We start from the raw sequence: 11,460 nt of genomic DNA, 5'->3' as shown, positions 1-11,460 counted from the left end.
CGTGACTCACAGCACCAAGCCCTTCCAGGGAAGGGAGAGCTGATCTTTCACTCCAGTATGCATCCAGATGAGGCAGCAGGTCCCTGAAGGGCAACTCAGTTCATCTCAAACCTGATGCCCAGAGAAATGCTATTTTTGCTCCCAGTTCCACTCTGTGGTTAGCTGCTCACATCTTCCCATTCTTAGGCAGCCCTGGGTGCAGGCCATAGGTGCCAGGGGGAAAAGGGACCCTCTGCTTTTCCTCTCCATAAACCCATGGCGGAAACCAGTGCTTGGTACTCAGTAGATGCTCTGTAAATATTTGCTAAATGAGTGTTAATTTGGGCAAGTCATTTCACTTCTCTGAGTCTCTGTCTAAAAAAAGTGGGGAGATTAACTCCTGGCTTCCTCATAGTATCCAAGCAGATTAAATGAGATTCAGAGAAAGTAAAGTGCTTTGCATTGTTTGTCTTTTCTTATTGATAGTCAAAAAATAACAGCTGATGCCCAGAAAAGTGCCTTCCACCCTGCTAACTTGCACCTCCACTGACCCGGAGCATCTTCTAAGAATATGCCAAAATATTTGCTCTGGGGGAAAGGCACTTGTGCTGATCCAAAGAGATTCAGGAAGGAGGAGTTCCTATATGGCCTCATCTTGCCCTTAGAAGCTTCTTCCAGTCCATTTCTCCATGCTGAGGAGGAAGCTCAGGTCAAGACAGCAGTAGAGAAAAGATCAAATGCCCCTATGGGCCTTTTGAATACCTCTGACCCAGCCATGCAGGGACTCACCTTGCTTTCATGCATCACGACAAGGGAGGGTCCATCTCCATCCCCTCCTCAACAGAGGACATCAAGTCACTGGGCCTCTGATCGCTACCCCCAGCTGTGTTTCATGGGGTAAGAAATCAGGTATTATAATCATCTAAAAGACACAGAAGCAATTTTAGAAAACATACATTGCGCTGGTGCCGACATTTTGCAATAAGTACATAAACATGGCATCCAAGAATTTAAGGCAAGCACATTGCATGGGTGTCCAACATTTGCCTTTGGCCATATTTGTGTTTTAAAGAAGAATTGTAACCTAAAAATAGGAATCACACTTTATGTATTATATATTTCACAGAGCTTTATTTTTATATTGAAGGCTGGAAGCTATTAAGCTTCTCCTTACAAGTGACCAAAGCCTGTGTTTGCAAGTGATTTTTATTCTGCTGCTTTGCCCTAGGACATCATTTCTGCCCCTTGCCACCTGTACAAGCTGGATTTGAAGACAAGGGTCCCAGCACCTGGTGGAACCGCCCAACAACAAGCACCAGAGTCAGTCACTGGTTCCTTGTACCCCATTTGGAAGCACCCAAAGCAGTTCTTCCCCTCATGTATCCTTAGACCTACAGCTAAGCCAAATAGTGAAGGTGAAGACAAAGGAAAGGGCTCAAGATAACATTTCCCTTCCCTGAGTTGAAGTCACTAGTGACCTGGAAAACAGGAAGGGGGTGAGGCCTCCTTTAGGGAGAGGAAATGCAGAGGAAGTGGCGCCCGGGGGTGTGGAGCAGGATGGAGCCCACTTGAAGGGTTCCTTAGAAGGGGGCTGGTGGAGCCAGCCTGGGAGTGGGGTGGGTGGGGAGGCTTGGCTGGGGACAGAGAAGGGCAGAACCACTCCCAGGATTGTTTTCCAAGGACAATTTACAGTACCCATTGTTGGCTTTTCCTCTGGGTAATTAGGCACAACATGGGAGCAAGGGATCTTCATCCATCTTGTCACTGGGTTTTAATTTTCTTGGTACTTCAGCTTCCAGCTGTCTTGGCAGATGTTCCGTCCACAAGTTCCAGGAAGTTCAGCAATGCTTCTGCACTGGGTTCAGCCAGAGCTGACACGGTAAGCAGCTTTAATTTGATATGGCTGGATGCACTTTGGGGCTGGCTGCAGCAGATGAGAAAAGCATCTCGTTTTATGATTTCTATAGCAGGGTTCATTGTGAAATTTAAAGCAGAGAGGAGACTTACTTCTTTAGCCTGGGTGTGACACCCTTTGAAGCTAGCTGAAGTAAAATGCTTTGCCAAGGAGGAGGGAATGAAGGAGTCAGCATACAGAATAAAACTGGACCTTAATCCATCGGTGAGATAGACACGGCTGCTTAACAGATGAATGAATACATTTCCATGGTGCAATGAATCATTTCCGTTGTCCCCTTAAGAGTACATTTCTGAGATACACTTCTATAGTGTGTGTGCATGCACCTGTGTGTGTGTAACCCAAATAGAAACTGGGCTTCATCTGGTCCAGGCTATACACAGAGTCACTGTCAAAGCAGCACAAGCCTGAAACAAAAGGCATCAGTGGTTAATTTCAGTTTTCACTCCAGTGTCTGAAAGAATGCTAAAAGGAATTCCATTTAAAAACCAGAGCAACATTTCTTAAAATTATCTTTCATTTATTTTCTTATTCTTCCAAAACTCGGTAGCCTTTCACTTGAAATGGCAAACATTCACATCACTTTCAGCTTTTGAGTCTTTCCTATTTTCATCCTCTGTCTGTGCTTTATCAGCACTTTACATGGACTGAAAAATTTTCTCCCTATTTACCCATTACCTGAATTATTTAAAGCAAAAGACGGCCCAGAAGCTGATCCAAGAAGCAGGAACCTCCTTCCCTTCCTGTCTCCGCCCACCCTGTCTGTCCTGCACCCCAGACCTGGCTGGCTAACACCCAGCCGTCCTTAGGAGCAAGCAAGGGAGAGGCTGAGACTCATTCAGAGGTTTCTAGTCCTCTGAATGGGTCCTGAGGCAATGGTCAGGCAATGAAGAGCAGGGGTTTAGAGCAGGGAGAAACTGGTTTTTTTTTTTTTAACCCTGATAGTCTTAGTCTCCCATCCAAGTACTAACCTGGCCAGACCCCGCTGAGCTTCTGAGATCTGCTGAGATGCGGCATGATCAGGGTGGTGTGGCTCTTGGCAGAAATCTTATTTTCTGTGTTGCTAAATCATGTTGCTGCCCTAGCTCCCAGGCGCAGCTCTGCAGACTTCTAAAAAGAAAAGCCCATATGGATGGGCCACCCAAGGGTGTCTCCGCTGACAGCCCAACTCCCCCACCATCCCCAACACACACGCAGGGCAACGTCTCCTTCTCGGGCGTGAGTGTCACCCTCTGGAGTTCTCTGAGACTCTCCCACACTGCACAGTCTGGAATCCAGCCCCGGGTTTCCTCACAAGCCTCGGGGTCGGTGGTGGAACTCACAGGGCCCCTGCTTGTGGAAACTCTCAGAGGAGGCTGTGCCACCAAGTAAGCGTCCGTGGGGTTTCGGACTGCCTCTGTGCCACTCCTGCCTCTAGCAACCTGGGCTGGCACCTCGAAGTGTGGGCAGAGGGATGGGCTGAGGCGAGAGGAGGCAGCAAGCTGAGCCCAGGAGGCCCCAGGAGCCAGCCCCAGCTCCTCCAGGAGGCTGGCTTAGGCATGCTGAGGCTCCAACCCCCAGCCTGCTTTTCGCAAGTCAGGACTGACATTCCGTGCAGACCCAGGGATCCTGACGGAGCTGAGTAAAGTACGATTGTGCAACCTGAAAGTTCTTAAGCCACACTAGCATGCGAGCACAGGAAACTGCTGTGCGAGTGCAGGGCCCTGGAGCAGATCCTCTGCTGTGGAGGGGCGCAGCTGCTGTGGCCCGGGGCTGAGATGATGGCTCCCCAGCCTTCCTGGTTGTTGGGGGTGGGGCGCAGTAGCTGTGGCCCCAGGCTGAGACGATGGCTCCCCAGCCTTCCTGGCTGCCTCCCCATTTCCTCCCTCCTCCTACCACTGTAGTCCTGGACACTCACTGCTGGGCTGGTGCATAGCAGGAACCCAATACATGAGTGTTGAGTGACTGGATAAACCCCCAGGCACTGACACCCTCCAACAGGGAACCCCTTCCTTAGGGAGTTCAGCTCGCATTTGCAGAAAGCAGAGTGACATACATGACATTATAGAAAATAGCACAGGAAATGTAAAAATTGGGTTGAGAGTAGCCTTCTGGAGTTGAAATGGCTGCAGGTGTGTGGAATGGAACAGCAAGGGCAGCTCCACAGCAGAAAAGGGTCTCAGCCTAGGCCCTGGGAGATGGACACGATTTCCCAGCAGGGAGAAGTGAGGTCCGAGGCCCCTCGCCACAGGGATAGTTGGCACACAGAGGTGTTAACTTTGGGATGAGTGTGGTTGAAGCCAGGGAAGGCCAAGCCCTGGCATGTCACATTCAAAGGAGCAGGTTCTCCTTGGAGCAGCCCCCAACCGCCCAGAGGAGGTGGGACCCCCAAGTATTGTCTCTCATGGCACCTTTTTTTTCACTGTGCTCATTACATTTGTGATATAATTCAGAGTAAGTCATGCAATGACGTATTAAATATCTGTCTCCCCACGAGACAGCACACTGCACAAGGGCTGGACCTTAACACTTGGGTTCGCTGAGTACCTGGCGCTGTGCCCAGTATGTTGTAAGGTACTCAGTGACTGTGTCAACACGGACATGAAACCGCCGGGGCAGCTGCTCCACCACCCCTACGCTCACTGCAGACATGGGCTCTGATGAGAGGGCCCCTCTCGAGGCCTAAGAGTGCTCCTGGCTTCCAGGACGCAGGGATAAATATGTCATCCAGATGGACCCTGGTTGACACCGGACAGAGGGACCTGGGACTGCGCCAGGACTGATGGTAGAAGAACAGCAGAGAGGTGATCTGGGCACCCAGTTCAGAGAGTCCTGCTTGGGGGCACCCCTCTCCTGGAGGAAGCCAATGCTATAAAATTCCCTTAGGGATACCCCAGCTTCTGCTTCCCTGGGTTGGAGGGGCTCCCATCAGGCCCCTCCTTCTCTTTGGCTCCCTATTCCCGAAAAGGGAAGATTCTAGCAGCAAGGTCCCATTCTGACTCCAAGATGCAAGTCTCATGCCTTCTGCTGGCCAGGCCCCGCACATCCTGGAAATGGGCCATACGGATCTGGAGCACTCTGCAGGGTCTCTCCCCAAGACCTGACTGGCCAACCTCCTCTCTCCTCCTCTCTCCCAAGGAGGAAGGAGCTGTCTGGGGAGAGCAGGAGGCAGGCCCAGCTGGCCTTGGGCAGGTGTCCTCATATACTGGGGACAGAGAGGGGTGGTGCACATAGATAGCAAGCAGCCTGCACAGGCCAGCACTCAGTGGCCGCACTTGCCAAGTGGAGTTTTTGCTTTATCCGCAGCCAAGCCTGTGAGCTACAAACAGCATGTGGATGAACACGCTGGGCTTTCACCTTTGGAATCATGGTGAGGGCAGTATCCTCTCTGGAAAAGGGTTACAGTCCCCACTGACCCCCAGGTTGACAGCTGTGAAGGAGGCAACAGTGACACTTCCTACAATCCCAGGCCAGCAGCCCCAGGGAGGGAACATAAAGAGAACCCTGGGAGCTAAAGCTACAACTGCTAAACAGAGCCCTGTGCGCATCAGGATGGGTTCAAAAGGAGATATCTGGAAACGAGACCAGACAGACCAGCAGGGGTGGCCAGGGTGGGAGCATCTCAGGGAGTATCTTCCGACCAGAGCAGGTACAAAAATCCATTCATTCATTCAACACACAGTAGCCACATGGTCAGATATTGCCATCTACCTTTGGGAAGACAGATGTGAGGATGAGATGGGGCGGTCACAGAAGGTCAGCAGAGCAGAGCACAAAACCAAAGAGGAAGCCCCTGCTGCAGCCTGGGGGACAGCACCTGGCCCTGGACAAGGACGGAGGCAGAATGGTGGACCAAAGAGGCACATAAAAGGTGATGTGAGCAGGACCTGCCAGAAGAACTGATGTCCTGAAAATTGCACCTTGATGGCAATTTTGGTTCTTCTCTGCAAAGCCATGTGCCTCAGCCTTGTCCACATGCCAGAATCACCTGGCAAGCTTTGCAAAATGTTGACGCCCAAACTCCAAGCACAGAGATTCTGGGGTTTTGGGCCTTGGGTGCAGCCTGGACATCTTCATTTAATGCAAGTGATTCATTAATATGTGACAGTGTTGGAGATCCCTGGCTTGGAGAATCCTAAAATTTTCTCTAACTTTAGCTCAGTTGCACCTGTAGGCAGAGCAGTTGCAGCTGATGACAGGCAAGCTGTGGGAGCAGGAGCTCAGTTAGGCTTCTGGACCTCTGAGGGCCACAGCGTCGACCCACCCGCCCGTAGATTCTGCAGTATTTGTAGCTTTCTGGGTTCTGCCTCCAGCTTTCTGGGGCTGTCTGGTGGCAGAACAGTAAGAAGGAGAGGGAAAGGAAACATAAACCCGGTTGATTGCAAAGTCCCTCCTGGAGAGACAGTGCAACCACAGGCAGGTTGGGCTCAAGGGCTGTGCTGAGCTGCAGCTGACTGGGACTGCACAGTAAGCTGCCGGGCGTGCCTAGTGGGCGCTTCGCCTTCCAGAAGTGTGTCCCTTGCCAGGGTTATTTGCGCTCCCACAGCGCTGAGAACTGGCCAGTCCCCTCCTCTCCCAGACGGAAGGCAGGGCTGCGTGGCGACCTTGGGGGCCTTGGACACTGGCTGCTCCGAGGGTTTTCTGCCAGTTCTATCTATTTGGGATGTGTCCAGGGAAAAGGCCTCTATCAGCTGTGAGAAAGAGAACACACATTCCTGAAATATCTGATAAACAAAGATGATTCCTTTATCTACCCCTCTGGCCAAAATGCACACCTGTGGCCACCCTAGCTGCTCTCCCTCCTCCCATACTCCCTGCCATGTGGCCCTGTGCCCTCCTCGTCCGACTCCATTTTCCACTTTTGTCTCCAAGCTTTTCCTTCTCTCTTCATCTTTCCTCTTTCCTCAGTATAATTTTCAGCCTCAAAAATAAGCGGCTTTTTTTTTTTTAAGAGGCATTCCACTCTTGTTGCCCAGGGTAGAGTGCAATGGCACGATCTCAGCTCACTGCTGCCTCTGCCTCCCAGTTCAAGCGATTCTCCAGCCTCAGCCTCTGGAGTAGCTGGGATTATAGGTGCATGCCACCATGCCTAGCTAATTTTTGTATTTTTAGTAGAGACGGAGTTTTACCATGTTGGTCAGACTGGTCTCGAATTCCTGACCTCAGGTGATCCACCCATCTTGGCCTCCCAAAGTGCTGGGATTACAGGCTTGAGCCACTGCGCCCAGCCAAAAAGCTTTTAAAAATTACTTGTAACTGCCTTTATAGCCCTCTGAGTCTTTGAGGGGAAAGAACTGTGAAGTTTCTCATCAGATCAAATTGTGGGGTGGCCTTTCCCAGAGAGGAGAAATCACCTCCTGGGGGAGGCTGGGCTCATTTCAGGTGGGGAGCGGGGCTGCGGGTCCCACTCTTGGGCAGAGGCCAGCAGATGCCATATTTGTCTGGGGAACGTGCTCCCACCCTCCCACACCCCAGAGCTGCTTTCCTTCCTCACCCCGGGTGGTGCTGTGGCCCCAGGAGATGCAGCAGGGCCTCATGGCTCCAGTGGCAGGCTCCTTAGTGCTGAAACTGGAGTGGGTCGGGACAAGGTGGCCTCGACCTTTTCCAGTCCACAACCTGCCACAGGAGAGGGAGGGGAGCACCGCACAGATGATGCAGGGGCCACTCAGCTTGTAGGTGGATTTCAGTGATAAGTCAGGTCACTGCAGGCTCTTCGGAGAAACTTTCCGGGTTATGCGTGAAAATCAGAAGAGAATCAAGAGAATGCATGTCACAATCCTGAAAGCACAGCCCCTGCGGTCATAGGCAAGAGGCAAATGTGACTCTGACCCTCCCAGCCTCTGGGGCTTCCTGTACCAGGTTCAGGGCGAGCTGTGTGCTTGGAATCCATCATTAGGAACAGGTGACATTGGTGGCACGTGTGTCCCCTGAGAACCAAGATGTCTGTGTTTAATACATTTCAGAACAATGTCTGGGAACATTACTCTTTCAAATGTACTTAAATTTCTCAGCTTCAACCATGTGGAAATTTTCCCTTATAACCTAACGATGCCAGATAGGGAACTGAGTTCAGCGTGCACGCCCACCTGACTCTGTTTCACCTCTGGGTACACAGACGCTTTGGGAATTGGAAACGTTCACTCATGCATTCATGGGCTCTCCATGTGCCAGGCATGCACTGTGGTCGACACTAGGGATGGAGAAACAAATTAAGATAAAGTCCCTGTGCTCAGGGGCATGCGCTCTAGTGGGGGATTCGAATAATGCACGAGCCTCAGCAAGGAAGGAGCTTAGCTCCAGTGCAGCAGCACATGGGGAAGGTCACAGCATCTGGGGGTAGGTGGGTTCCTTAGGCAGGGCAAAAAAGAGAGTCATCTCTGTGCTGGGACCTGTCCTTACCATGGGACCAGCTGCAAAGACCTCAAGCAGGGCCCTGTGGGTGTGGGTGAGGAGGCCAGGGAGTCCAAAGATCCTTAGAGACTGGAGAAGCTGAGTGTGCAAACAAAAGAGAGAAGGTGGGTGTGGCCAAGAGGGGCAATGCTAGGAGTGCCATGGGAGATGCCTGCAGAGAGCCACACAGGGGCCGCATCACAGCACCCCTCGCCGGTGCTGCTGACGCGCCAGTATGGTGACAAGCCACATCCAAGCAAGTGATGAAAGGAGTGAGTTGTTTTGCAAAAACAACTTGCCAGCTCCTCTACAGAAGGTGGATAGGAAAGGGGACACAAACCCATCCATTTACTTAATCTTCCTTTAACAAAACCCACCCATTTACTTAGTCTTCCTTTAACAAAACCCATCCATTTACTGATTTCTCTTTAACAAAACCCATCCATTTACTGATTTCTTCCCTTAACAAAATGTTATTGACAGTCAGCCCAGTTTAGTGATCAACAGGAGTTTGTGAAGATTGGGACCATATCACATATCTCTTGTCAGTTGATTTTTGTATAAGGTGAGAGATGAGGATCTAGTTTTATTATCTTGCATATGGCTAGCCAATTACCCTAGCACCATTTGTTGAAAACTGTGTCCTTTCCCCACTTTATGTTTTTGTTTGCTTTGTCCAAGATCCATAAGTATTTGGGTTTATTTCTGGGTTTTCAATTCTGTTCCATTGGTCCATGTGCCTATTTTTATACCAGTACCACACTGTTTTGGTGACTATGGCCTTTTATCAATTCTAGGGGTTTTCTTGAGGAGTCTTTAGGGTTTTCAAGGTAAATGATCATATCGTCAGCAAACATTAACAATTTGACTTCTTCTTTACTGATTTGTATGCCCTTTACTTCTTTCTCTTGTCTGATTGCTCTGGTTAGGACTTCCAGTACTATGCTGAAGAGGAGTGGTGAAAGTGGCATCCTTGTCTTGTTCCAGTTCTCGGAGGGAATGCTTTCAACTCTTGCCCATTCAGTATTGTGTTGCCTTTAGGTTTGTCATAGATGGCTTTTATTACATTGAGGTATATCCCTTGTATGCCGATTGTGCTGAAAGTTTTAATCATAAAGCGATGCTGGACTTTGTCAAATGTTTTCTCTGCATCTATTGAGATAATCATATGATTTTTAAAAAATTTTGTTTATGTGGTGTATTACATTTATTGACTTGCATATGTTAGACCATATCTGCATCCCTGGTATGAAAGTCATTTGATGACTGTGGATTATCTTTTTGACATGTTGTTGGATTTGGTTAGCTAGTATTTTATTAAAGATTTTAGCATCTATGTTCATCAAGGATATCAGTCTGTAGTTTTCTTTTTTGGTTATGTCTTTTCTTGGTTTTGATATTAGGGTGATGCTGGCTTCATAGAAGGAAGTAGGGGGTTCCCTGTTTATCTTGTGGAATAGTGTCAAAAGGATTGGTATCAATTCTTTGAACATCTGGTAGATTTCTGCTGTGAATCCATCTGGTCCTAGATTTTTATTGTTGACAATTTTTAAATTACCATTTCAATCTCACTGCTTGCTATTGGTCTATTAAGTGTATCTAATTATTCCTGATTTAAGCTAGGAGGGTTGTATTTTTCCAGGAATTTATACATCTCTTCGAGGTTTTCTAGCTTATGTGTGTAAAGGTGTTCATAGTAACCTTGAATGATCTTTTGTATTTCTGTGGTGTCAGTTGTAATATCTCTTATTTTGCTTCTTATTGAGGTTGTTTGAATTTTCTCTCAGTTAATCTTGCTGATAGTCTATCACTTTTATTTACCTTTTCAACATTTTTTTCTTTGAGAAAAACATATATTCCCCCCTTGATTTGCCATTAGGGAATAATTTCAGGTCTAGGTCATCTTTTATAACTTGCAATATGATTGGGAGAAGTATGTTATTGAGTGGCAAGTGTAATTTTAGTGTTAATCTTAGCTAAATCTTTCCTGCAACTAATTCCTTCATGGCTTCCACAAACCATCTACGACATGCTTAAACCTTCTGACTTGTCTTGAATATTCTTCTTTTTAAACAACCAACCATTCTTTTTAGGACAAGTATTTACCATCCATCCTTATAATCTTTTCTTGATTTCCACAACCATCAACAACATGCTTAAACCTTCTGACTTGTCCTAAACATCTCTTTTCAACAACAAACTATTTTCTTTAAGACAAGTATTTACCATCCAAGATCCTTTGTTATATAAAATCTCTTTCCTTTATAACCTTCTTTTCATAGCCAGGGTGTGACATATTAGCAAACCCAATAAAAAAAGTCCTTGTGGACTCAGTGACAGTAAAATTGTCATGCTTCCTTTTTGTTGGTAACTATTATTCCTGCTATAAGGATAATAATTAAGCAAAATACTATAGCAATGGAAACTCTCTGTCTGATATTCCAGTTAGAAGGTGTCACAGCATATAGTCTCACTGCAAATAGAGTCAATGTGGCAATTCCTGCAAGTGTGGTGCAGTAGATAATTTTCATCTAAATTGCCAAGACACAACATTTCCCTTTTGGGGGTCTATGAAGTTACACATGCAATCCCATGGATAATTAAAACCTCCCTGCAAATATGCATCAAAAAGAAGTTTTAATATCTGACAGTACATCTCGAGGGGAAAAGTAGAAATGACAGAAAGTAAAGGTGGGACTGAGTGGGATGAGTAGCCCTTGCTCATCTATTTATCCTTTATGATTGTCACCTAAGATCTCCTATTTCTTCAAATTGGTATCCAGAATGTTTATCTGGGCTGTCAAGGGTTGCTCCACCAGCTTTCTAGGCATTGATTGGAGTATGATGTATCCAGACGTTGATACCTGTAACTTTTATCACATTTGGATGAATGTTGTACCTTGATATCCCAGATGAGGTCCCCAATATGAAATGGCTACATTGTCTGGGGTATATACCCTGGGGTTCATCATCATGCACTAGGAATATTTAGGAAACAGACACACATGAAGAGTTTAGGAGCAGAGGCTTAATAGGCAGAAGAGAAGAGAAAAAGGAACAGCTCTATCTATATGGAGAGAAAGGTCTCTGAGCAGAAAAGACCCAAAACACATCCAATTTGTAGTGAAGCTTGAGTGGAAGAATTGTGAAACATTGATTCTTTATGAAAATTTCATAGGGACAATGACCGAAAGAAA

The 11,460-nt window shown here is 47.7% G+C and overlaps 1 long non-coding RNA gene across 1 annotated transcript; it reads right to left on the bottom strand.

Moving 5' to 3' along the window:
- Positions 1-1,151: 1,151 nt before the first annotated feature.
- LOC111526256 lies at positions 1,152-2,958 on the bottom strand. Its single transcript, XR_002726316.2, has 3 exons — positions 2,866-2,958; positions 1,987-2,301; positions 1,152-1,903 (listed from the first exon to the last, which is right to left on the bottom strand). It is a non-coding gene; the product is annotated as an uncharacterized LOC111526256 (long non-coding RNA).
- Positions 2,959-11,460: the final 8,502 nt, after the last annotated feature.

The sequence above is a fragment of the Piliocolobus tephrosceles genome, chromosome 20, assembly GCF_002776525.5.
Source record: "Piliocolobus tephrosceles isolate RC106 chromosome 20, ASM277652v3, whole genome shotgun sequence".
Classification (NCBI taxonomy): domain Eukaryota; kingdom Metazoa; phylum Chordata; class Mammalia; order Primates; family Cercopithecidae; genus Piliocolobus; species Piliocolobus tephrosceles.
This window is presented reverse-complemented; position numbering and strand designations above follow the sequence as displayed.